Raw genomic sequence first — 27918 nt, 5'->3', positions numbered from 1 at the left:
CAATAGAGTAATGCACCTGTTTTATCCACTATCCACATCCAACAAGTATTATCAATAAATGGACAGTCTTCTTTCAGCTATACATCTAACTGCCATCTCCTCACCTCAGGATTATATTGAAACAAATGCCAGAAATCAAATTGTTTCAACTGAAAATATTTCAGTATATACCTCTAAGGACAAAAGAACACTTTTAATATGTGCATTGTCCATTTCTTCCTAATAAATGAATGAAAGACTTTCCCACAGTAGGAGTTTTTAGAAGATAGGTGCCCTCCTCTGGACTGCTGAACTCACATAATACAGCACTTTGCTGCCTGTTTCAAGGATGGTCATTTAAGAATTGCAGATAACTGCATTCAGCTAGAATGGAGACTTTTGCCTGATTTTTCTGAAGGGCAGACTCTATCAGCACATGCAAAGGTAGAGAGTGCAGATAAATGAGAAGTGAGTAGCAGGTAATGAGACATAATGTGAGTAAGACTCTTCCAAGCACACTTGAGACAAAGCAACCAATATTCCTCTGATTTCATTAAGATAACAACCAAATTGACCAGTGGCCAACAAAAATGATACAGCTCAGGGACATGGGCAGATGTATTTTGATAAAACAATGGTTTATTATCAGATAAACTATTCAATAAAGAGTCTTAGTAGATTTTGGTTCCTAATTCTAAACACTATCAATAAAGGTTTAAGAAGATTAGGAAAGCTAGCCTCATATCCCATTTCCTAAAAGGAAGTAAGCCCAGAGGGTGAATTTTAGTCATGAGAGACTGGAATCAGCTCTATGTGTAACTAACTAATCTACCTATTCTTGTGAAGACATGATAAGTAAGCAAATGCCAAATAATCGACCATATGACCTTGATGATCTGAAAGGGCCATTTAAACTAGCCAACTCTTTCTTCAACCCACTGCTTCTTTGTCTCCTAATAACCACAGCCTACATTGTAATCTCAGCTCCTAAAAAAATAAAATGCTTTTCCTATGCAATGTCTGTGCTTTCTCTCTGCATCTGCTTTTTATTGACACACTAATACAAGCTCCAGAACAACACTAGCCATTCTGCACTGTTCACCCTGGCTCGTGGGAGACTCCATTGCCATATCCAGGGCCTCCTCATTTCCAGTGTATTCCAATTTACTCAAGCTGCTCCTTTGGGCTGTTTTATTTCCTCTCACCCAGATGTATGCCCTTCCAGGAAATGTCCATGAATAATACTCTGGCTTCATAAAGCACATTAAGTAAATCCCTGCATGAGCTTGCATCACTTAATCGCCCCTTCCTTAGAAAGTGGATTACCCAAAGCAATTGTCTGACTGTTAACAACTGTTGAGCAAACAGCAAGCAGCATCATGTCCGTTGTTCAGCTTGAGCCCCTCCACCTTACACAGAGCAAAGCCGGCTCATCTCAGTGAAGGAATCCATCTGTTTGGTGATCTCTTATATGCACATCTTGACTGTGCTTTACCATATGCTTTATGCTTAATGCATACAGTCTTCTGGAATGTTTTGAGATGAAAAGCACAAGAAAAATATAAGTTCTCACTACTACTCGCAGTATAGCTTTGCCACAATCTACTTTACTAGAGCAAGCATAAAATTACACATTTTCCCAATCATCAGGTAAAATATAGAATATTATTTTCTATGCACAAAGCAAACCCATATGAGATTTGATAACTTGGACAAATATTATTTTATTGTTATTTTTATAGTATGCTGCTGTACTTTCTTTTTATGCATCATTCTCTTCACAAAATGCAAAGAATGGTCCCTCAGTGATTTTTTGGTGTCTGACTACTGCAAATAAAAGGGAAACTCCTTCAATCACCTCTTCCCTCTTACGGAAGGAGCAATTGCCTAACAGAGTAAGAGGCAGAGTGGAAGGGGACCATCATGGTGAAAATTTCAAAACCACATTGGGAAGAAGAAAATGGTAGGGGTGTTTCAACCCACTGGCCATAGGGCTTCATGTGGCTCCTTAGAGATTCCTATGCAGAGCTTGAGGCATCTGCAGAAAAACTACAATTTAGTTACAGTAACAGTTTCTAGAAACAGGGAGTTAAAACATAAAAGACTATTGAGTATAAATCAACTATGTTTTAAATTTCAAATTTTCCCTAAAAAAAACCACATCATTGGCCCAGTAGATTTACAGCAGAGGACACTGTGACCATCAGAGCTGCCTTATGATGTGCTGGAAGGATGGCCTCACAAAGTGGTGAGAACTCCAGCATTGAACATGTTTAGTTAAAACCAGATGATAATGTGTCAGGGACACTGAAGAGAAGACTCCTCGGGTGAAAAATTTCTGGAAGGTATCCTTCCTCTCTTTCCCTCACATCACTCCCAACTCTGCTTATACAAATCCTATTGGTCTACAACCAAAATGTTTCAGTCCACTTTATTTTCACTGCTCCACCCTAGGCAAAGTCATGATTATCTCATGCCTAAACAACTATGATTGGCACCTCTCCAGTCTCCTCTTCTTAACTAGACTCCATTTTCACCCAGAAAATTGTAAGACAAACTATGTCACTCTTCTGCTTAAAATACCTAGCACTTAGAATGAAACCCCAAATCTCTGCTTTGGTCTAGAAGGTCTTGCAGGATTTAGATCTCCTGTCTTCCGGACTCACCTCTTTCTCTCTCCCCTTCTCTTACTACTTTCTGGCTACAGTAATCTCCTTTCTACGCCTTAAGCAGTTCAAACTCTCACTTCAGAGGCTTTTCACTGTTCTTCCCTCTTTCTCAACATTCTTTCTTTTGACTGTTTTTATAGTCAGTATCTTTTTGTCTCTGAAATCTCAGCTTGAGTGTCATCATCTCTAAGAGACGTCGTCATCTGGGTATGCACTGCACTCTCAGTTACTCTCTATCAGTGCTCCTGCTTCTCCGGATGACCCTCTGAAATATTGTCATATATGTTTATGTACTTCAACTTATCTTTTCCCCAAGAACATTATCTTCATGAGGACAGAGACAGTTCCTATGTGTCTTTGCTACAAAAGAGCAAAGGCTGACACGAATACCCACCCTGTTCTCCGGAGGCACACTACTTTTTATCTCTGTTAAAGTCCTTACCACAGACTACCTTCTTTTAAAATATTAAGTTTGTCCTCCACAAACAAAATGTAACCTCTGCAGTCAAGAACATGGATCGGATTCATTCCTTTGTTCCCACAGCACCTACAAACTGTGCTTTCATAGATTTGCTCAATAAATATTAGTTGAGGAAAATGCTGCCCTTTTAAAGTCCTCTTAACATTCTACCTTTGAAACTATGTAGCTCATTATACAACAGTTATCTATTAGAGATAGGAGACATATACGAGCTGAGAGAGAATTTTCAGAATAACCCTCTGCAACTAATTGCTCGCTGTTGTATCTCCCAGATCCATGTGTGTCTTTTCTGTTATGCTTCATACCCCTAGAAGGATGGCCTCTGTTGACAACATTCTCCATGCTTCCTTTCCCAGCTGGCAATGGGAAACATTCACTGGAGAATGGAAGGCAGAGGAAGAAAGATTAGGGTATTTCTTCATTATTCACTCACCTCTCTAAAGGCAGCTCCACATCCATGGTTCTGGAAATCCCTTTTGGTTTTACACCTTCATTAAAAAGTCATCTCTTCATTAAAGTTTTTTTATTTGAACCTCCTGGGGTGAGTTCTGTTTTGCTGTGACCCTGACTTCTATATTCCTGTACATCATGAGTAGCTAAGACAGCCAAATTTTTCCAAGATATAAAGTTTTAAGATAAAATTTCTCAAGAGACCTGGAAGAGTTTAAGAAAAGGAGCTATAATTAGAATCAAATCAAAGATAGAACATGTAAGAATGAGGTGAAAATCTTGAAATAAAGCTATGAATTAAGAGAACAGCATTAAAAAGTAAATGAAAAGAGCCCCTGGAGCTAGAAATAATGTTAGAGAATTAAGGAGATGGAGGTTTGGGGAAGGAGCTACACTATTGATAAAAGTAACAGAAAGGTATATGTTAGCATGCTTAATAGAATAGACACTTCATGGTTTTATAATCAATGGCATGCCTATAATTTTAACCAAGTATGGAATTCAGGGGTTTGAAAGAAAGGTGACATTATTTTATTCAACTTTTAAAGTGTGTTTGTTTGGGTTGACTCCTACATTTGATTGTGTGAAAGCCTTGGGTCAGCAGACATGCAGAAGTCTCTCTGGAAAATCTGTATTACTAGAAAGCCATTAATATAATGTACAATGAAATTCACATGTGGCAGGGACAGCACCTATTCATGTGAGCAAATTGTTACATTTGGCTTTACCTTCCCAAAAAGAATTTTGAATTTGGTCTCTCTCTCTCTCTCTCACTGTCTCCTTCTTTGTCATATAGCTTACACACAATAAACTGCACATATTAAAAAATGTATAATTTCATGAGTTTTGACATATGTATATAACCATAAAACCATCATTAAGTCAAGACAGTGAATACATCCATCAGACCAAAAGTTTCCTCATGCCATTTGGAATCCCTCCTGTCTACTTCTTTCTACCATTCCTTCATTCTCATCCACCAGGAAACCCTTTATCTGCTTCCTACCACAGAATATCTTTAGTTCTCTAAAATTGTATACAAATGTAATTATAGAGTATGTCCTCTTTGTGTTTGGCTTCTTTAACACAGAATAATTATTCTGATATTCATCCATGTTGTACAATGTGACAATAGTTCATTGTTTTTACTGCTAAGTAATATTCCATTGCATGGATATACACAATAATCACCTGTTGATGGCCAACTGGGATGTTTCCAGCTTCAGGCTAATATAAGATTGCTATGAAAATCTGTACAAGTCTTTTATAGATATAAGCTTTCATTTCTTTGGGGTAAATGCATAGGAATAAAACAGCTAGGATATATGGTAAATTTTTGCTTAACTTTCCTAATGTTTTTCCAAAGTGATTGTACCATTTTGGATTTCCACCAGCAGTGCATGAGAATTCCAGTTGCTCTACAGCCTTGCCAACATGTGATATGGTCATTCTTTTTAATTATAGCCATTCTATTAGGAAAGTAGTAGTAATTCAGGGTGGTTGCTTTTGAATTAACTGTTTTTAGTTTATTTTTTCTCTCTTGTAGGAATTTTAGTTATAAATTTCTGCTATGTTATTTTAAAAGGTGCTTTAGAGTTTGTAAGTTACATCTTTTTTTATTTTTATTTTTATTTTTTGTTTATTTATTTGTGACAGAGTTTTGCTCTTGTTGCCCAGGCTGGAGTGCAATGGTGGGATATCAGCTCACCGCAACATCCGCCTCCCAGGTTCAAGCGATTATCCTGCCTCAGCCTCCTGAGTAGCTAGGATTACAGGGATGCGCCACCGCGCCCAGCTAATTTTTTGTATTTTTAGTAGAGACGGGCTTTCTCCATGTTGGTCAGGCTGATCTCAAACTCCCGACCTCAGGTGGTCCGCCCGCCTCGGCCTCCCAAAGTGCTGGGATTACAGGCGTGAGCCACCGTGCCTGGCCTGTAATGTACATCTTTAACTTATTGTAGTATACCTACAAGTGATAGCATACTGCTTCACATATAATGTATGAACTTTATAGTAGTATACTCACATTTTTCCCTTTTTGTCCTTTAGGCTATTATTGTCATACATTTTGCTTTTACATATGTTATAAACCCCACACTACATTAATATTATTTTTGTTTAAATGTTAATTTAGGTTCACAAATTTAAATGTAAGAAAAAGCTCTTATATATTTACCCGTGCTGTAGTTGTTTCTAGTGTTCATTTCTTTGTTATGGTTGAAATTGTCATCTGGTGTCATTTTCCTTTTTCCTAAAAACTTCCTTTAATATCTCTTGTACAATGAATGTGCTGATGATAAATACTACTATGTGTATGAAAAAAGTATTTTGTCTTCAAATGTGAAATATATTTTCACTGAATATAGGATTCTGGAATGACATCTTTTTTTTTCTTTCGGTATTTTAAAGACATTCGTCTACTGTCTTCTGGCTTCCATTGTTTCTGACAAAAAAATCTTCTGCTACATTAATCTTTCATTCTTTGTATGTAATATGGCGTTAGCAAATTGATTATGTTGGGCCTTGGTGTAATTTTCTTCATGTCTCTTATGCTTGGGGTCATTATGCTTCTTTGATATGTGATTATAGGTTTTATTAAGTTTCACAAATTTTTGGCTATTATTTTTTCAAATATTTTTTCCAAACCCCCTCTCCTCCGACAGTTACATTTACATGTACATTAGATTTCTTAACAGCTTTTCCACAGCTCTCTAGTGTTCTTTTAATGGTATTTTTGTTTTTCCTTCCTGTGTTTAATTTCGAAAAGTTTCTATTACGATATTGTTATGTTCACTAATCTTTTCTTCTCTCTAATATACTGTTAAGACCTTCAGTGTATGTATGTGTATGTTTGTGTGTGTATATACATATATATGTATATATACATATATGTTACACATACATATAAAACTTCAGACATTATAGTTTTAGCTCTAAAATTTTGATTTGGTTATTTTTTATATCTTCCATGTCTTTATTTCAGATTGTGTATGTCTAAATGCAGTAATAATAATCATTTTAATGTACTTGTCTGCTAATTTTAACATCTATATCAGCTCTGCACTGATTTTGACAGATTTAGTCTTTTTTCTAAAAGTAGTACCTTTTTTCTAAAGTACATAGTACTTTCTTCCCTCTTCATATGTCTAATTAATATATTTGGGCTGATGTGGCAAAATACCATAAACTGGATAGCTTATAAATAACAGCAATTTATTCCTCACAGTTCTAGAGGCTGGTAAGTCGAAAATCAAGGTGACAGCAAATTTGGTATCTGGTGAGGTCCCACTTTCTCATACATGGTGCCTTCTCACTATGTCTTCTTCACATAATGGAAGAGGCAATGCAGCTCTCTGAACTCCTTTTACAAAAACACCAATTCCAATTTTGAGGGCTCTGCCCTCATGACCTAATTACCTCCCAAATGGTCCCACATCCTAATACCATCACCTTGGGGGTTAAGATTTCAACATATGAATTTTGGGAAGACACAAATATTCAGGCTATAGCACCTAGTAATTTTTTATTGAATGTCACCCATCATGTATTTTACCCTCTTGTGTTCAGATGTTTTTTGTTTTCTTATGAATATTCTTGAGCTTTGTTCTGCGATTTAGCTTAGTTACTTGGAAGCAATTAAATCTTTTGTGCCTTGCTTCTAAGATTTGATAAGGAGTACCAGGATTGTATTTAATCTAGGAATAATTATTTTTGCACTATTGAGGCAATATTGTTCTTTGTATTCTACCCAATCCTTCATAAGCATAAGGTATACTAGTATCACTGGAGCAAAGCATGTTTCCCAGATCTGGGTGAGTGTCAGGCATGTTACCTTTAATTCTTTCAGGTTGCTCTTCCCCTAATATTTGATAGTTTTCTCACATACATACGTTGGTCAGTACTCAGCTGAATACTGAATGGTAACCCCTTGCAGATCTCCTGAGCTCTCTCTGTGCAGCTCTCTCTTCTCTGGTACTCCACTCTATAAAAGCCACTTTCACCTTCCTAGTTTCTCAACTTTGTATCCTCAACTCAAGGGGTGTATAAATGTAGAGTTTGGAGAATAACTAGTTTAAATACAGTTAGCTGAAAGAATGAAGGTTAAAAAATATTAACAAGGATAAGGGGTGACAAGGCAGGAAGTAGGAGATTGGATCAGGGAAGAAGGATCTCAGTTGCCAAGAGTTGATACATTAAGGAAAGGAAGGTACATGTAAGACCTGTAATGATTAACTTCACTTAGTTTGGTTTACATGAAAAATTTCAGGATATGCAATTAAATTTGAATTATTTTAAAATCACTTTTGGTTGTCAAATTCTTTTGTTTTGGTTTATTTTGAATATTGTACCATGCACAAACTGGAACACTGGTTTTTATGCGGATTATACTCTCATGCACTTTCAAAAGCCTACACTTTTCCATGTGCTTTTTCTTGTATTTGAAAAGTATATTTTAGATACCTTGACTTCATTAAATTCTTTGCATCCTTTTATATCCAACAAAAGTGTCATTTTCTCCATGAAGTCTTCCATCTCTGCCTCCTGCTGAGCCTGTTTTTGTCCCTTCTCTGTTCCTGTAGTTCTTTGTTTCTACAACAAATCTTACATATGCTATATTGTATACCACTTACTTGTTTATCTGCTATTTTTCTCAGCAGACTGAGAGCATATGAAAGTCAGGAACCACATCTCAATCACTTTTGATTGAGCTTCTCAGTACCTCTGTATGATAATATATCTCCTCATTCTCCTATAGACTGAAATATTCTGTATCTGACAGACATGTGATTTAGACCTCACTTTTTGTCCCAAATTTAATCCTTCAAAAAGCTAGAGTTATCATAAGACTATTAAAGTAATGAATTGCCGTTACCAGTTTGGCATTACTTGAACCATGTGCTTTATTTCTGGTTCCAAATCTGGCTATGCATCAGAATTTCCCATCCTGACCTGCAAACCAAAATTTCAGAAGAGTGATTCCCAGGGATATGTATTTTAAAATAGGCATCAGGGTGAGTCTAGTCATTGACAGATGCCTTAGTTTGTTCATAGTTAAATGTGCTAATGTTGAGGATTGCCTTTCTGAACTAAGGCATTTTAGAAGAGGTGGTTGCCCAGGTCAAATCTGAAGATTTACAATAGAACCAAGATGGTAATAAGACAAAAGATTTATATGAAGATATAAGAATTAATATGGACACACACACTCTTCTATTTCCTATGTAGGGTGGTAAGTATAGTTAGGAAATATGTATGTATTTATTAAAGGATATAAACTGAGTGATAGGTACCCTTACCATCTGAATGTCTTAATTTTTAAAAAATAAATTATGCCTGGTCATCTTATTCTGTTTTTTTTTTTTTTTTGTCCCTCTTTTGCCATTTTCTAGGAATCGCATCCCATAATCTGGTTGTAATAAAATGTGACTGCTGGGGAAATGTTCACAGAGTTGGCATTCATTTGCATGCTGCTGCCATTTCAGCCCAGGGCATTCTCTCTTTCTTCCTGGTTCTCCTGCCTCCCTCCACCAGCCCCTCCCCAGCAGAGCGCTGATGAGATGTGACAACAGAAAACACAAGTGCATTTCCTGGAGATTTACCAACATCCAGAAGGAAAGCTCGAAGGAAAAGGAACAATAGAAAAGGGGAATTGTGGAGGGAAGAAAGTTTCTAAGCCTATCATTTGCAAATGTCAGCTCCATTCTCAGAGAACTCTAGAGACTGTTAAGCAAACCTGTTTCTAATGAATACAACAAGAGCCATTTGAATCCTCTAGACTTGAGCCAGTCACATTTAACAGATCACCCAGTCTATCTTCCATTATTCTCAGAGGCAGCCTGGGCCTCACAGCATCTTTTCAATTTCAGCTTCAAATGACCCAAGCTCTGTGTTGTCTTAGGCTTCAATAGGATTCAATAGGAAAACAATGTCAGAAGGTTAACGTATTTTTCCCATTATACTATATAATTGCTATGTACTTTACTCATCCCAATCCCTTAGCACTTTGGATTTCAATATTCAACTAGTCTTCACTATTTATCAATAGAATCAGGAAAGGCACATAGAAACGTGTAGATCCAGTAGACCTAGATTTTCTTCTCCACTTCACACTCATCACTTACTTGTCTCTGAGTAAGACACTTATCTTCTTCAGGTCTCAGTTTCTGCATCTATAAAAAGGACACAGAATGTCCTCTTACCTAAAATGTTTGCTTAAAGAATGGTAGTATTTATTTGAAAAGTATAAAGTAATATAAAAATATGTTAGAATAAGTATCAGGCATAATGGTTGCCAAATATCTGAAGCTGACTTTCTACTTTGTTTATTTGTGTTCTTTATTTGCATTTTATAAAGCAGAGAATATTCTACTCTTCATCATGACTTGAGTGGAGCATGCTCATCATTCTTTTAGTTAGCTGCTTCAATTCACAAATCATTCTCTTTATTCTGAATTCTCTCCTCTTTGCTACTCAATATCTGATCCTCAGGAGTCCAATGAGCAAGAATATTAAGTAGGTACAATGCTGGTAAGACTCTCCATGACTTTCTTCCAAGGACATTACTTCTGTTGGATCCAGTCCACATATACTTTTCCTTCTATGCAATCATTAGTTCCACTACAATCTTTCCTGAATATAGAAATTCTAACCATTCCTCAGAACCAAAATATTAGTAAAGAAATGATTTATTGGGCAAAACACTTGCCCTAAGAAGAAATTTGTGCCTTTTTGCATGCATGAAATTATTTACTTGTATTAATGAGAACACTCATTGTCTTATGCTGAATAAGAATTAGAAGAATAGTTCGCCAAGGCCACTATGTGCTGTTTCTGACAAATATATGTGCTAGATGCACCACCCCATCATTTGGAATTTCTTGCAGAACCACATGACTTCCAATGGTCATGTTGCCTGAGTGTTACCTAGTGGACTCTGATATGATGATGTTCCCGTTTTATACCTATGAAGTACAGAAAAAATGCAACAGAGATCAAGGAGAAAAAGAAGGTGGGAGTGGAGGAGAATAAGAAGAATAAAAATAAGGAAATGAAAGAGAAAAAAATAAGAGAAGTGGTAATTGAAGGAATAAGGGAAGCTATAAAGTATAAAAGGGAAAAAAATAATTGTAGATAGAATGTCAGTATATTTTTAGAAGAATATTCATAACAATACATATTAAAAGCAGCAAGATTTTCTCACTCTTTTCCTTTTCTCACCTCGCATTAGCAATGACTGAAGTTGTGAATTATGAACAAGTGTCAGAGATTGCAAATTTAACAGCAAATAATGGGGGATGAAGAAAAGAAGATGAGGAAATTATTTTACAAGATGAATACAAAGGCCTTGTGATAATTGAATTGGAATGATGTTTTATGCTGAAAAATCACTTTTCCATTTAAAGTATCTCCGTATTTTAATTTATCTAATGAAGATTGTCAGTAGAATCATACTTAGTATTTTTCTTGAGAAGTAATTAGTACTCCTTCTTAATATTGGCCCAACTAAACTGTGTCAAACTTATTTCTACACAATTCAAGTTCAACCCCATTCAGACCAATTGTGCTCTTTCATCAGATGGTCAGAACTCACAAGTTTTCTGTGGTAAGATGGGGAACATAGAGAAGGACCAGGACCTGCAATTAAGACACAATGCTCACTGGGAAATAGCAGATATGTAGGTGGGTGGGAGTTATCCATGATGAAAAAACATGTACACTGATACATAGCAGAAACAGAATCTAGAATGTCGTCACTGGTTATGGTTCTGACAAACCATTTTTATTAGGAAGTTAAACCAGGGATGGGAGGTTGCCCCATCCAGCCAATGACTCCATAGCAACACTACAAACTGTTAGGTAATAGCTTCCTGCTGTCTACCAAGATCTGGGTTTCAGGTACCACCACAACAAAGGGAACATGGTGAGAAGAGACTAGCCTGGCTAGATATGAAAAGTGACAGACATTGAAGACTTATTCTCTTTTTTTTTTTGAGTTGGAGTCTCACTCTGTTGCCCAGGCTGGAGTGCAGTGGTGCAATTTCTGCTCACTGCAAGCTCCACCCACGGGATTCACACCATTCTCTTGCCTCAGCCTCCCAAGTAGCTGGGACTACAGGCACCCGCCACCATGCCCAGCCAATTTTTCTGTATTTTTAGTAGAGACGGGGTTTCACAGTGTTCGCCAGGATGGTCTCGATCTCCTGACCTCGTGATCCACCTGCCTTGGCCTCCCAAAGTGCTGGGATTACAGGCATGAGCCACCATGCCTGGCCGAGGACTTATTCTCAATTAAAAAACAAAAGAGGCCAGGTTTCTAGGATTATGGTGCATTCTTGAACCAGAGCAGCAGATTTGGCTTGATGCTGGGTTACATGGAGTTTGAACAAAGATTTCATAAATCCCTTCCATGGACAGGAAGTGTTGGCCTAGGAACTGGGACTAGATAAGTTTACAGATAGAGGACAATGGGGTTAGGGATGGTGATGGGATTAAGGCATTGCTACCTTATTCCAGTGTAAACCTAGGCTCTCAGATCATCCTATTCTTCCAGTCAAATTACGATATCTAAATTTTGAGTGAAATCACTATGTTGGAACTGATTGAAAACTTTATGAAACACTGTACAGGCTGAGAGCAGTGTTTCTCCCAGCATGACGTTTGAGCTCTGAAAACAGACAGGCTGCCTCCTCAAGTGGGTCTCTGAGCCCAGTGTAGCCTAACTGGGAGACACTTTCCACTAGGGGTCGACAGACACCGCATACACAGGTGCCCTTCTGGGACAAAGCTTCCAGAGGAAGGATCAGGCAGCAATATTTGCTGTTCTGCAATATTTGCTGTTCTGCAGCCTCAGCTGGTGATACCCAGGCAAACAGGGTCTGGAGTGGACCTCCAGCAAACTCCAACATACCTGCAGCTGAAGGTCCTGACTCTTAGAAGGAAAACTAACAAACAGAAAGGAATAGCATCAACATCAACAAAAAGGACACCTACACCAAAACCCCATCTGTAGGTCACCAAAGACCAAAGGTAGACAAAACCACAAAGATGGCGAGAAGCCAGAGCAGAAAAGCTGAAAATTCTAAGAACCAGAGCACCTCTTCTCCAAAGGATTGCAGCTCCTCACCAGCAACAGAACAAAGCTGGATGGAGAATGACGAGTTGGGAGAAGTAGGCTTCAGAAGGTTGCTAATAACAAACTTCTCTGAGCTAGAGGAGCATGTTCTAACCTATCGCAAGGAAGCTAAAAGCCTTGGAAAAATGTTAGGCAAATGGCTAACTAGAATAAACAGTGTAGAGAAGACTTTAAATGACCTGACGATGCTGAAAACCATGGCACGAGGACTACGTGACACATGCACAAGCTTCGGTAGCCGATTCGATCAACTGGCAGAAAGGATATCAGAGATTGAACATCAAATTAATGAAATAAAGTGACAAGGCAAGTCTAAGGAAAAAAGAGTAAAAAGAAATGAACAAAGCCTCCAAGAAATACGGGACTATGTGAAAAGACCAAATCTATGTTTGATTCATGTGCCTGAAAGTGACGAGGAGAATGGAACCAAGTTGGAAAACACTCTGCAGGATATTATCCAGGAGAACTTCCCCAACCTAGCAAGGCAGGCCAACATTCAAATTCAGGAAATACAGAGACCACCACAAAGACACTCCTCGAGAACAGCGACACCAAGACACATCAATGTCAGGTTCACCAAGGTTGAAATGAAGGACAAAATGTTAAAGGCAGCCAGAGAGAAAGGTCAGGTTTCCCACAAAGGGAAGTCCATCAAACTAACAGCTGATCTCTCGGCAGAAACCCTACAAGCCAGAAGAGAGTGGGGGGCAATATTCACCATTCTTAAAGAAAAGAATTTTCAACCCAGAATCTCATATCCAGCCAAACTAAGCTTCATAAGTGAAGAAGAAATAAAATACTTTACAGACAAGCAAATGCTGAGAGATTTTGTCACCACCAGGCTTGCCTTACAAGAGCTCCTGAAGGAAGCACTAAACATGGAAAGGAACAACTGGTACCAGCCACTGCAAAAACATGCTAAATTGTAAAGACCATCAATGCTATGAAGAAACTAAATCAATTAACGGGCAAAATAACCAGCTAACATCATAATGACAGGATCAAATTCACACAGAACAATATTAACCTTAAATGTAAATGGGCTAAATGCCCCAGTTAAAAGACACAGAGTAGCAAATTAGATAAAGAGTCAAGACCCATCACTGTGCTGTATCCAGGAGACCCATCTCATGTGCAGAGACACACACAGACTCAAAATAAAAGGTTGGAGGAAGATCTACCAAGCAAATGAAAAGCAAAAAAAAAAAAAAAGCAGGAGTTGCAATCCTAGTCTCTGATAAAACAGACCTTAAACCTACAAAGATCAAAAGAGACAAAGAAGGCCGTTACATAATGGTAAAGGGATCAATTCAACAAGAAGAGCTAACTATTCTAAATATATATGTACCCAATACAGCAGCACCCAGATTCATAAAGCAAGTCCTTAGAGACCTACAAAGAGACTTAGACTCCCACACAATAATAATGGGAGACTTTAACACCCCATGTCAACATTAGACAGATCAATGAGACAGAAAGTAAACAAGGATATCCGGGAATTGAACTCAGCTCTGCACCAAGAGGACCTAATAGACATCTACAGAACTCTCCACCCCAAATCAACAGAATACACATTCTTCTCAGCACCACATCACACTTATTCTAAAACTGACCACATAATCGGAAGTAAAGCACTCCTCATCAAATGTAAAAGAACAGAAATCACAAAAAACTGTCACTCAGACCACAGTGCAATCAAATTAGAACTCAGGATTAAGAAACTCACTCAAAACTGCACAACTATATGGAAACTGAACAACCTGCTCCTAAATGACGGCTGGGTAAATAATGAAATGAAGGCAGAAATAAAGATGTTCTTTGAAACCAATGAGAACAAAGACACAACGTACCAGAATCTCTGAGACACATTTAAAGCAGTGTGTAGAGGGAAATTTATAGCACTAAATGCCCACAAGAGAAAGCAGGAAACATCTAAAATTGACACCCTAACATCACAATTAAAAGAACTAGAGAAGCAAGAGCAAACACACGGAAAAGCTACCAGAAGGCATTAAATAACTAAGATCAGAGCAGAACTGAAGGAGATACAGACGAAAAAACCCTTCAAAACATTACCAAATCCAGTAGCTGGTTTTTTGAAAAGATCAACAAAATTGATAGACCACTAGTAAGACTAATAAGATGAGAGAGAAGAATCAAATAGTCATAATAACAAATGGTAAAGGGGATATCACCAACGATCCCACAGAAATACAAACTACCATCAGAGAATACTATAAACACCTCTATGCAAATAAACTAGAAAATCTAGAAGAAATGGATAAATTCCTTGACACATACATGCTTACAAGACTAAACCAGGAAGAAGTTGAATCTCTGAATAGAAAAATAACAGGCTCTGAAATTGAGGCAATAATTAATAGCCTAACAACAAAAAAAAGTCCAGGACAAGACAAATTCACAGTCAAATTCTACCAGAGGTACAAAGAGGAGCTGGTACCATTCCTTCTGAAATTATTCCAATCAATAGAAAAAGAGGGAATCCTCCCTAACTCATTTTATGAGGCCAGCATCATCCTGATACCAAAGCCTGACAGAGACACAACAAAAAAAGAGAATTTTAGACGAATATCCCTGATGAATATCGATGCAAAAATCCTCAATAAAATACTGGCAAGCTGAATCCAGCAGCACATCAAAAAGCTTATCCACCATGATCAAGTGGGCTTCAATCCTGTGATGCAAGGCTGGTTCAACATACACAAATCAATAAATGTAATCCAGCATATAAACAGAACCAACAACAAAAACCACATGATTAACTCAATAGATGCAGAAAAGGCCTTCAACAAAATTCAACAGCCCTTCATGCTAAAAACTCTCAATAAACTAGGTATTGATGGAAAGTATCTCAAAATAATAAGAGCTAGTTATGACAAAACCACAGCCAATATCATATTGAATGGGCAAAAACTAGAGGCATTCCCTTTGAAAACTGGCACAAGACAACGATGCTCTCTCTCACCACTCCTATTCAACATAGTGTTGGAAGTTCTGGCCAGGGCAATCAGGCAAGAGAAACAAATAAAGGGTATTCAACTGGGAAAAGAGGAAGTCAAATTATCCCTGTTTGCAGATGACATGATTGTATATTCAGAAAAACCCATCATCTCAGCCCAAAATCTCCTTAAGTTGATAAAGTAACTTCAGCGAAGTCTCAGGATACAAAATCAATGTGCAAAAATCACAAATATTCCTATACACCAATAACAGACAAACAGAGAGCCAAAACATGAGTGAACTCCCATTCACAATTGCTTCAAAGAGAATAAAATACCTAGGAATCCAACTTACAAGGGAAGTGAAGGACCTCTTCAAGGAGAACTACGAATCACTGCTCAATGAAATAAAAGGGGACACAAACAAATGGAAGAACATTCCATGCTCATGGATAGGAAGAATCAGTACCATGAAAATGGCCATACTGCCCAAGGTAATTTATAGATTCAATGCCATCCCCATCAAGCTACCAATGACTTTCTTCACAGAATTGGAAAAAACTACTTTAAAGTTCATATGGAACCAAAAAAGAGCCTGCATTGCCAAGACAATCCTAAGCAAAAAGAACAAAGCTGGGGGCATCATGCTACCTGACTTCAAACTATACTACAAGGCTACAGTAACCAAAACAGCATGGTACTGGTACCAAAACAGAGATATAGACCAATGGAACAGAACAGAGACATCATAAATAACACCACACATCTACAACCATCTGATCTTTGGCAAACCTGACAAAAACAAGAAATGGGGAAAGGATTCCCTATTTAATAAATGGTGCTGGGAAAACTGGCTAGCCATATGTAGAAAGCTGAAACTGGATCCCTTCCTTACACCTTATACAAAAATTAATTCAAGATGGATTAAAGACTTAAATGTTAGACCTAAAACCACAAAAACCCTAGAAGAAAACCTAGGCAATACCATTCAGGACATAGGCATCGGCAAGGACTTCACAACTAAAACACGAAAAGCAATGGCAACAAAAGCCAAAAGAGACAAATGGGATCTAATTAAACTCAAGAGCTTCTGCACAGCAAAAGAAACTACCTTCAGAGTAGACAGGCAACCTACAGAATGGGAGAAAATTTTTGCAATCTACCCATCAGACAAAGGGCTAATATCCAGAATCTACAAAGAACTTAAAAAAACAGACAACCTCATCAAAAAGTGGGCGAAGGATATGAACAGACACTTCTCAAAAGAAGACATTTATACAGCCAACAGACACACGAAAAAATGCTCATCATCACTGGTCATCAGAGAAATGCACATCAAAACCACAATGAGATACCATCTCAAACCAGTTAGAATGGCTATCATTAAAAAGTCAGGAAATGACAGATGCTGGAGAGGATGTAGAGAAATAGGAACACTTTTACACTGTTGGTGGGAGTGTAAATTAGTTCAACCATTGTGGAAGACAGTGTGATGATTCCTCAAGGATCTAGAACCAGAAATACCATTTGACCCAGCCATCCCATTACTGGGTATATACCCAAAGGATTACAAATCATGCTACTATAAAGACACATGCACACGTATGTTTACTGCGGCACTATTCACAATAGCAAAGACTTGGAACCAACCCAAATGTCCAACAATGATAGACTGGATTAAGAAAATGTGGCACATATACACCATGGAATACTATGCAGCCATAAAAAAGGATGAGTTCATGTCCTTTGCAGGAACATAGATGAAGCTGGAAACCATCATTCTGAGCAAACTACCACAAGGACAGAATACCAAACACCACATGTTCTCACTCATAGGTGGGAATTCAACAACGAGAACACTTGGACACAGGGCAGGGAACATCACACACCGGGGCCTGTTAGGGGGCGGGGGCTGGGGGAGGGATAGCATTAGGAGAAATGCCTAATGTAAATGACGAGTTGATGGGTACAGTAAACCAACATGGCACATGTATACCTATGTAACAAACCTGCGCGTTGTGCACATGTACCCTAGAACTTAAAGTATAATAATAAAAAAAAAAAAAGTAAAAAAAAGAAACACTGTACAGGCCAAACAAAACATTTCTGGGGACTGTCAGTTTGAAATTTCTGTTCACAACCATGTAATTTCACCGTTATTTATATTTGGTCCTATAAAGTTCTCTACTTTTTACTGTATGTTATTCTTTTCTTGCCAATTACATTTTAAGCCAGAAGTGTCTTCTCATCATCAATTGTAGTTTTCCCAGTATCAGTCCTGTACATAATAAATATTGGAGGATTAATTGATTGTGTATGATAGTACACAGAATATAAATCAAAATAGGAAAGAAAAATATTTACATATTGCATAAGTGAATAGAAAAATAACTTTGCCCTAACATCACTTAGGGATTGAGAAAACATGCCAGCAGGAAAAAGTCTCTGTATCAAAAAAATACAGGAGTATGAAAATTCATTGTTTTAGAAAAATAAAATGTGTTAAAACAAAATCTGGTGAAAAAAACTACTTGACAATAACCCTGCCATGATATTGGAGAAACATCTGTAGATAACTGGGAATAGGAAGAGAGAAAGACGGGGGAGGGGGGGTGGGGGAGGGAGAGAGAGAGAAAGAAAGAGAAGGAAAAGAAGAAAAAAGTCAATAACTATGTTGAAATAGAGATTAAAAGAAAAATAAAAGTTTGAAAGAAGTTTTTAGAGCATGTGACATGGTCTCAAACAAGAAAAGGGGGATACATCTTAATCTGTTTGTATTGCTACAAAGGCATACTCAAGGTGAGTCCATTATAAAGAAAAGAGGTTTATTTGGCTCATAGTTCTGCAGGCTGTACAAGAAGCATGGTGCCAACATCTGCTTCTGGTGAGGGCTTCAGGCTACTTTCAATCACGACAGAAGGTGAAGGGGAGCTGTGTATATGCAGATCACCTTGCAAGAGAGAAAGCGGTAGGGAGGGGATGCCAGGATTTAACAACTAGCTCTCCAGGGAAATAATAGGGTTAGAACTTACTATCTCAAGGGTGGCACCAAGCCATTCATGAGGGATCCTCCCCATGATCCAAACACCTCCCATTAGGCCCCACCTGTAGCACTGTGGATGAGATTTCAGCATGAGATTTGGAGGGCCCAAGAACATCCAACTACAGCAGAGTGTGATAGAGCAGAGCTGGCTCACACTGGCTGTTAAGCGCTGATTTTTCCCATCTCTTCCCAACTCTCTGTTCAATGACTTCACACTCGTAGCCTGAAATGAACTATGGTAAGAAAATTTACACCACAGAAATCAGCAAAAGCCACAAATAAGAGCTTCCTTTACTCATACCTACAAACTTCTTCCCAGCAGCCTGTTAAACACTTAGCAGCATATCACTGCATCATAAAGAAATCCATGACTTTCTATTGTTCAAGAATAACAGTTGGAAATTTTGGGGTATTGACAATCAAAAGGCAGTAAAAACGCATCCTGAGCAACCCTTAGCCCCTGTTCTGGGAAAAAGTCAGTTGCCCTCCCACTGGGGGCTCTCCTGCTGACTCCCTGACCTCACAGAAGCTGAACTTTGTTCCCTGTTTAGAATGACACTGCTTACCAGCCTCTGGCCGCAGTAGCCAGAATAGGACTGGACTGCCTAGATATGTGGTATGTTGTAGGTCAATTCTTGAACCTGCCCTTCCCTATCCAGGCCCAACCCATTACTATTCAGGTACCAGGGTGATAAAAAGGGAGACTGACAAGCCTAGACTGAAGGAATTGCCTCTCTTCAGAAAGTTCTGCTGGCCTGTGAAATAATGTCTTTTCATTCAACTGGAATCAATGTGGATGTGGCTCATTAAACAAAACCCCATATAAGAAAAGGTAAATTTGGTAACAAGTATTTATTTTAATAAAGAATTCACCATAGGGTAACTTTAAATAACTAGCTTCCCAAGTGCACTCATATAAAATCTTTTTAAGAGTACTGCCATTATAGAAAGTGAGCTAATATTTAAGCTGAATATACAACGACTCTTCGGGGGAAAGAGTGCTTAACTACTGAGAATAATTGTGGGCCTGCTTTAAACTTTAGGAACTCACTGGTTTCTACAGCTCCACTCTAATAATTTCTCTGTTCTGCACTATGGCTGGCTCATCAGTAAGGGTACAACTAAAATAGAAGATAGCATCTTCAAGGGATATAAGGGACTGCAAAAATGGACGTAAGTTCAGCTTCCATTACCTTGTCAACATAAATGGCATATCATTTGTGTATCCAGAAATAGTCACTGGACACATTTGCTACAACTCAGCAATCTTTTCATTTCCAGAAAACATTGAAACTGGAATTCTATCAATGTACGGTCATTAAAAATGTTAATGTTAGATAATGGGATTATAAATCCTGTCAAGTGCTACCCATGAAATTTACTTAAGCATGTTAGCTTTTATATTACTGTTTGAAATTTAGCCAGGTACAACTGAACAACTGATTTTTTTTTTCCATTGCAGAAAAACTGCTACAGTAGGAGAAGCTAGGGAATAAGAGGAAGAAGGAGAAAAAATTTAAAGAGGACTTACTCTATGGCAAATTGCAGTAGCCAATATTACAAAATTTTACTCATTTCATTCACCAAAAAAAAAATTTAATGACATTTTAATACATCTATTTTACAGATGTGCCAACAAATTCAGAGGTTAAATATCTTGTGAAAACTCACAGAGATGGCTTTTCAGAGGCAGAGTTGGTATTTTGAGTCTATTTGACTCAAAAGCCTGGTATTTGGTTAGACATTGATGTCCCCAAAATAGTAACATGTTTATTTTACAAAATTAGAAAAAAGCAGAAACATTTTTAAATTAAATAAAAATATACATTAAGCATTCAACCTAGAGATGCTCATAGTTTATATAGTTGTTGTCCTTCAGTCTTTTTAAATGTTTTTTTTGTTCTATTAATATGTTCCATTTTTTCTTCCTGTTGGAAGAATACATCTTCATTGTGGAAAATGCAGAAAAGTATAGAGAAGGAAAAAGTCATCTTTTATTTGACCTTGTTTCTAGGTCTTACACACAATATGTCATCACTAAATGATATATTTTCTCATTTTTTGTTTCTAAAATTAGAATTATACTATGCATGTACAGAATTGTGTATCCATTTAATAGATTATGAGTATACTGTATAAAAGACTGCATGATTTTCCATCATTGAATTTACCCTAATGTATGTAACTATTCCTCTTTCATTATTCATTTTGAGTTGTTTATTACTTTAAATAATGCTGCAATGAATATACAGGCTTATAAATTTTTAGTCCCATTTCAAGTCATTTTCTTAGGATAAATTTCTACAATTGAATCACTATGTCAAAGCATCTGAAAATTTTTTTAAGGTTCTTAATACATATGGGCTGAATTGCTCTCCAAAGTTATTGTACCAATTTAAAAACCCACCTGCAGAGTCCAAGACTGATTTTATTTATAATGTGGCTTTTATGTTAATCAAAATTTGTTTCCTCTTGTTATTATTTCGAAGACCTCTGTTCTTTCCTTCCTAGGATTTAACAAAATTTGTAAGTCCTTTTGCTTATTTGTTTAATAAAGGCCTCTCTTATTAACTATAACTCTGGTGGAAACTGGAAACATGCCTATATTTTTTACTCTAAACAACTATTACTTAATATAGGGCCTAACCCAGAAAAAGTCGTATCTGTTTGTTGAACAAATGGGGAAATTTTTCCTTACAGAATTATTTTTCTGAGTATACACAAGTAGCTAAACAAGATAACTCCAAAAGGATGTTTTATTTTCTGTTTTACTGTTTGTTTGTTTTTACTTTAAGTTCTGGAATACATGTGCAGAACGTGCAGGCTTGTTACATAGGTATAAATGTGCCATGGTGGTTTGCTGCACCTATCAACCCATCATCTAGGTTTTAAGCCCCACATGCATTAGGTATTTGTCCTAATGCTGTCTCTCCCCTTGCCCCCCACCCCCCAACAGGACCCTGTGTGTGATGTTCCCCTCCCTGTGTCCATGTGTTCTTATTTTTCAATTCCCACTTATGAGTGAAAACATGTGGTGTTTGGTTTTCTGTCCCTGTGTTAGTTTACTGAGAATGATGGCTTCCAGCTTCATCCATGTCCCTTCAAAAGACATGAACTCATTCTTTTTTATGGCTGCATAGCATTCCATGGTATATATGTGCCACGTTTTCTTTATCCAGTTTATCATTGATGGGCATTTGGGTTGGTTCCAAGTCTTCGCTATTGTAAGTAGTGCTGCAATAAACATACGTGTGCTTGTGTCTTTATAGTAGAATATTTATAATTCTTTGGGTATATACCCAGTAATGGGATTGCTGGGTCAAATGGTATTTCTGGTTCTAGATCCTTGAGGAATTGCCACACTGTCTTCCACAATGGTTGAACTAATTTACACTCCCACCACCAGTGTGTAAGCATTCCTTTTCTCCACAGCCTCACCACCACCTGTCTTCTGACTTTGTATAATCTCCATTCTAACTAGTATGAGATGGTATTTCATTGTGGTTTTGATTTGCATTTATCTAATGATCAGTGATAAGCTTTTTTTCATATGTTTCTTGGCCACATAAATGTCTTCTTTTGAGAAGTGTCTGTTCATATCCTTTGCCCACTTTTTGATGAGGTTGTTTGTTTTTTTCTTGTAAGTTTGTTTAAGTTCTTTGTAGATTCTGGATATTAGACCTTTGTCAGATGGATAGATTGCAAAAATTTTCTCCCATTCTGTAGGTTGCTGTTCACTCTGATGCTAGTTTCTTTTGCTGTGCAGATGATCTTTAGTTTAATTAGATCCCATTTGTCAATTTTGGGTTTTGTTGCAATTGCTTTTGGTGTTTTAATCATGAAGTCTTTGCCCATGCCTATGTCCTGAATGATATTCCTAGGTTTTCTTCTAGGGTTTTTATGATTTTAGATTTTTACATTTAAGTCTTTAATCCATTTTGAGTTAATTTTTGTAAAAGGCATAAGGAAGCGATCCGGTTTCAGTTTTCTGCATATGGCTAGCCAGTTTTCCCAGCACCATTTATTAAACAGGGAATTCCAAAAGGATTTTTTTAATGGTCACTCATGTTTTGAAAAATTATTCCAATAGTTGGAAAAGGATTTGCTCTGGTATTCAGCATGTGGTCTGGTCCCAGGCTCTGGAGAATTAGATAATGATGTCTCAATAACCCAACCCATGTCTGACGTACAAGGTGTTGCAGACTGCAATGGGCTTCTACTGTGTTCTCACGGCAGGGAAAGAGGCAGGGTTGAGAAGGCATGGGGTGTGGTCTCATTATTTACATATGAGTTGCAATATTTTCATTAGGTATTTAAGCACACAGAGCAAGGCCTGTGTGCTCTTTTTGAAGCCAATGTCCTCAGTGTCACTTGAAAAGAAACAACTTTCCAAAATCACTAAAGAATAACAACGGCTTTTGCAACCAAAGCAAAAGATCAAACACAACACAACTAGTGGGATGGTCCCATATTTTAGCTTTATTCCTTTCTCCCACAGCTCTTTTCATATGCATCCAACAGAAGAAATTTATTTTCTGCCTTGTGTGAAAACATTGGCTGGTCCATGAATTTTCTGATCTTTTGTGATATTACTGATAGTGACTTAAACTGAATATTAGTAACACAGTCAATTTAAGTCCTGTGGCCACTTTAAATTGTCACACTCAGTGTTGATTCAGAAATTAGAATGCCCAGTCAATATGTGACACAGCACACAGTTCAGTTCTCCTAGCCTTAGCTATGACCTGTTCAAGGCCAGTCTTCAAGGAGGGGAGTGAGGCTTGTTTATTTTCTCTCCTTCAAAAATCTCTTTCCAAATTTTTAGGTCTTGTGTTTGACCTGTAAGTGGTGGGGAATGAGCACAGAAGAGGAAAGAGGAGAGCAAACATTTTTTGCCTGGCAATAACTATGGTCATATGGCTTTGAGTTTTCTGGGTCCTGGCAGGTGTGTGAAGCAGTCTACTTCTCTTGAAGCCACTTGGAGTTTTTCTCTGAGCCTGCCCTGGTGGGTCCTTCCAACTGAGCTAGCTCTGAGAAATAAGCAAAGCACTGTAGTAGTCCAAGCACCTGCTGTTCCATTCCACAAGGACTCTCTCCAGGTTCCAGTAACTTTCTAGGCAGTTTCTTGGGCCAGTATTAAATGGCTTAAGCCAGTTCTCCTTGCCCATGACACACATCTGATTTATGAAAAACACTCATAAATCCTTTGCTCCCAACCACGGACCATACTGCAGCAGCTCCTCTCCTTTCTTTCCACCAACACAGCATGGATGCCGGCTCCCTTGGCTGCACCCTGAAGGAGTTGGTGCCAGGGCTTGTTCTCGGTAATCTTGGAGAGGATTACAAAGATGGGCATATTCTGCTTTTCCACCCATTCTATTCCCCCAGGGACCCATATTTCCTTCACTTTCCTTTGACTAGAGATACTGAGAAGTCCAACATTACCAGGTACATAAAGAGCACCAAAAGTACCCACAAATTTTGAGCCATAAAGGGTAAGAATGAAAGGTTGCTATGTAAGAGGGATAAAGAGCTGGTGTGATAAACTTCAGAGACCATAGTGAACAGAAATGAAGAGGTGTGAGTGTCCAGTGTCACGTGCTGCAGAGAAGTTAGTCTGAGGACTCAGCAATGGCCACTTGATGGAAAAATTAGAAAAACAATGTTGTCCTTTGAGAGAACTGTTTAGTAAAGGGATAGGGGCCAAAGTGAAAATGTATGTATGTACTTCTTTATTTATTGCTGTCTCCAGATTCAGACTTGATATAATGTTTAGGCACAATGAATAGTCACAATTGTCTAAAATGTCTTTATTCAGTATGTTTTAAGCCTTTTTCCCCCAAAGGCATGTTCCCAGGATGTAAATCTGGCTTTCTTTTCAATATTCATTCATTCACTGGCCCACTTATTTGCCCATTTAGACATACAGGTCTCTTTTAAGTCTACAACATTATCATCTTCCTTTACTTGCCAGGCCAAAAATGAAATTGCAAATATGTATAGAATGACAATCTTCTTCATGTCCCTTTATAATGTCTTCATGTGCCTCAACTTTCATTTGCCTCTATAACGTCTACCTTGACCACCTCAGAGTAAAATTATTCCTTCACCATCTGGGCTCTTTTTATGTGTTTTCTTATGTTGGTTTTCATTTTGAATGCATATTTCTTTTCTCCTGAAATAGAGTTAAGAACTATACATGTGAAGGATGGACTGTGTCTTATGCATTGTCACCACACCAAGCTGTTCTGCCTTAATTTTAAACATTCCATTTTTTCCCCTATTTCTACAAGGCAAGAGCTCTGAGCATACCATACAACTACATTATGTTATAACTAGTTGTAACATAATTGGAGTTTCATGCATCAAAGCTTTGCACATGCACAGATGGTAGGCGAGCTCCTTGAATTCCCCCAGTAATCATGATTTAAGCTTAGTTGTTCAACACTAAAACATTAAATATTAATTGTGTACCATACACTAGACACAAAAGAGCTACCTTTAAGGAGCTTGCACCGGGCTGCTTATATTAGTTTTCTATTGCTGCTCTAACAAATCATCACAAACACAAAGTAACAAAAATTTATTATCTTAGAGTTCTGGACAACGGATGTGTGAACGGGGTCTCACCAGGTTAAAATCAAGGTGTTGGCTGGGTTGTATCTCTTCTGGAAAGCGTAAGGTAGAATACGTGTCCTTCCCTCTTCCAGATCCTCAAGGCTGCCTGCATTCCCAGGCTTACAGCCCCTTTTCATTTTCAAAGCCAGCAAGGGTGTATTTAGTCCTCACATTGCATCACTCTAGTCTTGCTCCCTTTGTTACATCTGTTTCTCTGACTCTAACTTTTCTACCTTCTTTCTCTACTTTTAGGACCCTTGTGATTGCATTGGGCTCACTTGGCTAATCCAGTATCATCTCCTTATTTTAAGGTCAGCTGATTAGCGGACTTAGTACCTCAATGACATGTAACCTAACATAGTCAAAGGTTCCAGGGGAGAGTATGTGAACATCTTTGGGGAGCCATGATTCTGCCCACCATATTGGTAGATACGGTATGTCATAAATGGGTAAAAGAAGATATTTTTATGATGTCAGAAAAGTATACTTAGAGGGAAATGGAGAGAAAGACACAGAGGATTCTGTGATTATTTCTGCCTTGTAGAGGCCAGATATGGCTCTAAAAGCAAGTGTCATTGGAATTAAAGTCCTAAAAATGATATAATGTCTCACCAGGCTAATTGACGACATGATGGTGGAAAAAAGTAATTCTGAGCAAAGAGGACAGCAGGAGCAAAAATGCTTATTCATGACACAGGATGACAAGGTAATGCAAATTGAAAGCATTTTAAATACTGTGCAAAAGTGCAGCATACCAAAATACAAAATTAGAGAAGAAAGCAGAGGCCATTTTAGGAAAAGCTTTGCATAACATATTGAGGAAGTGGGACTTTATCTTGAAAATACTGAATTATACTTAAGGGGTTTTTTGCAACCAATTAGTATGATAAGGTTTGTGTTTAAGAACAATTACTTTTAACAACAGTGGAGCAGGACTGGAAGTAAAAATTCAGTTGTGTTCTCGTCAGCAAATGATGAGAGCCTAAACTGAGGGAGTTGCAGAGAGGGTGGAAAAAATAAACTGATGAAAAAATGATGAGAAGAATTTTTGAGACTTGATGAGTGATTGGATTTAGAAGGTGAAAGGGGAGAAAAGTTTCCAGGGTGATTCACAGGATTTGTTGTGAGTGATAGAGTACTATCCAGGGAAAAGGGATCATAATAAGAAGAACATGTTTAGAGATACAGACAGAGATGAGATCTATTTGAGTTACCTTTATTTTAAGATACTTGCAAGAAATCCAGGTGAAGATTTCCAGGAGGTTGTTAGTTGTACTGGCCTGGAAATAAGACAAGTGTGTACTATAAATGCAGATATGACACATCATTATGTAATGGTAGTTGAGACTATAAAAATGATTAAGTATAAAGTGCAAAGAAAAGCTGAGCCAGTGCAAAACCCTGAAGATCACTGATATTTACAGAATGGGTGCAAGAAGAGAATCCAACTCAGGAAACTAAGAAATAACGAGGAATAGGAGAAGAACACTGAGAGACAAAAATGTTATAGAAATCAAAGGAGGAGAGATTTTCAAGGAGGAAATAATATTGTCAACTATCAGAGGAAGGCCAAATCAGATGATGATTAAAAACCCATTCAACTTGGGGATTAGGAGGACTTTGCTGACCTTTGCTAGTATCATTGAAGAGAAGGAACGGAAACCTAACTAGCGAATTAAAGAATAAACTGGTGGTAAGACTATACTTTCAATGTTAGTAGGTTTGAAGGAAAGAGTCAGCAATAATTGGAATCCAAGGAGGTTTGTTTTGTTTTGTTTTTCAGATAAAGACATAAAGATTTCAAATCTTCATTCCTCCATGAAATTCTTTATATCTGTTTCAAAAAGAACTGAGTGCTTCTTTCTCCAAACTCCCATAAAATGGCACATATTACAGTGAATGTCTCAATAACACAGACAATATCTTAGCCCTCTTTGTGTCTGGCACATGGAAGGAGGTCAATAAATAGTTTTTAAATGAATGAAAAAATGAACAGATAGATTAATGAAAATATGTTCATCAAATTTTGGATTGTAAAATGCTCACATACACTGATTGAAAGACAGATTTCAACTATGTAATTTGGTCACTGGACACCAAGAAATATGATGCTTAGCAGTATTCAATATATTTCTTTATAATCAACAAACAATAACTGGCAGAACATTTCTCCCCTCAGGGATTTAATTTTCATTAGAGTACTCTCTTTATTGCTGACACTACCCTCTAATAAGTAACCTGAAGTAAAAGAGTCCTGGAGACATGATTCTTTGGAGAGAGTGTCAGTTTGCTATACAATTCCTGCTGCCCTACCCCACCAGCCTTGGGGGATGAGTGGAGATATTTTTCTCCTGCATTAAGCCTAGTAAGAAAAGAAAATTCATGGGTATCCCTTGGAGAGTTTGACATGTTTCCTCTGAAATCTGGGGTGTCTAATTTTCACCTACCTAGGATTAAAGGTGAAAGCGGCGTCTGCTTAGAGATAGAGATAAGAGAGGTGGCTGCACCAGAAGCCAGGTGCACTTCTATCAACAATGAGGTGAGACTGTCTACTTTCTGGGTATAAGATGTGTAGACCCTTTAGT

Source organism: Pongo pygmaeus, chromosome 1 (assembly GCF_028885625.2).
Source record: "Pongo pygmaeus isolate AG05252 chromosome 1, NHGRI_mPonPyg2-v2.0_pri, whole genome shotgun sequence".
Lineage (NCBI taxonomy): Eukaryota > Metazoa > Chordata > Mammalia > Primates > Hominidae > Pongo > Pongo pygmaeus.
This window is presented reverse-complemented; position numbering follows the sequence as displayed.